Raw genomic sequence first — 310 nt, 5'->3', positions numbered from 1 at the left:
CCTGTTGAGTCAAGCTGACACAGTGAGCTGACAGAGCCGTTTATAGAGTGTAATGCCGTTTTTTTGCCACATATGAAAGTGAATGGTCCAGGGAGGCGCTATTTCGCACATTGCAAAATGCAAAGGCAGAAATCAGATATTTTCTCCATAAAAGTGAGGGGGACGGGTCCACGTGAATGAAAATCTGGGTACGTCATGTCCCCCCCGCCCCCCCCCGCTATCTGCGCCCATGCACACACGTACAAAACATGCGCATGCACACTCCACTCTACACCACACACAGATAAACACACACAACCTTAAAGGAAAA

The sequence above is a fragment of the Engraulis encrasicolus genome, chromosome 3 (assembly GCF_034702125.1).
Source record: "Engraulis encrasicolus isolate BLACKSEA-1 chromosome 3, IST_EnEncr_1.0, whole genome shotgun sequence".
Lineage (NCBI taxonomy): Eukaryota > Metazoa > Chordata > Actinopteri > Clupeiformes > Engraulidae > Engraulis > Engraulis encrasicolus.
The sequence above is the reverse complement of the archived record's forward strand: the minus strand, read 5'-3'. Positions refer to the sequence as shown.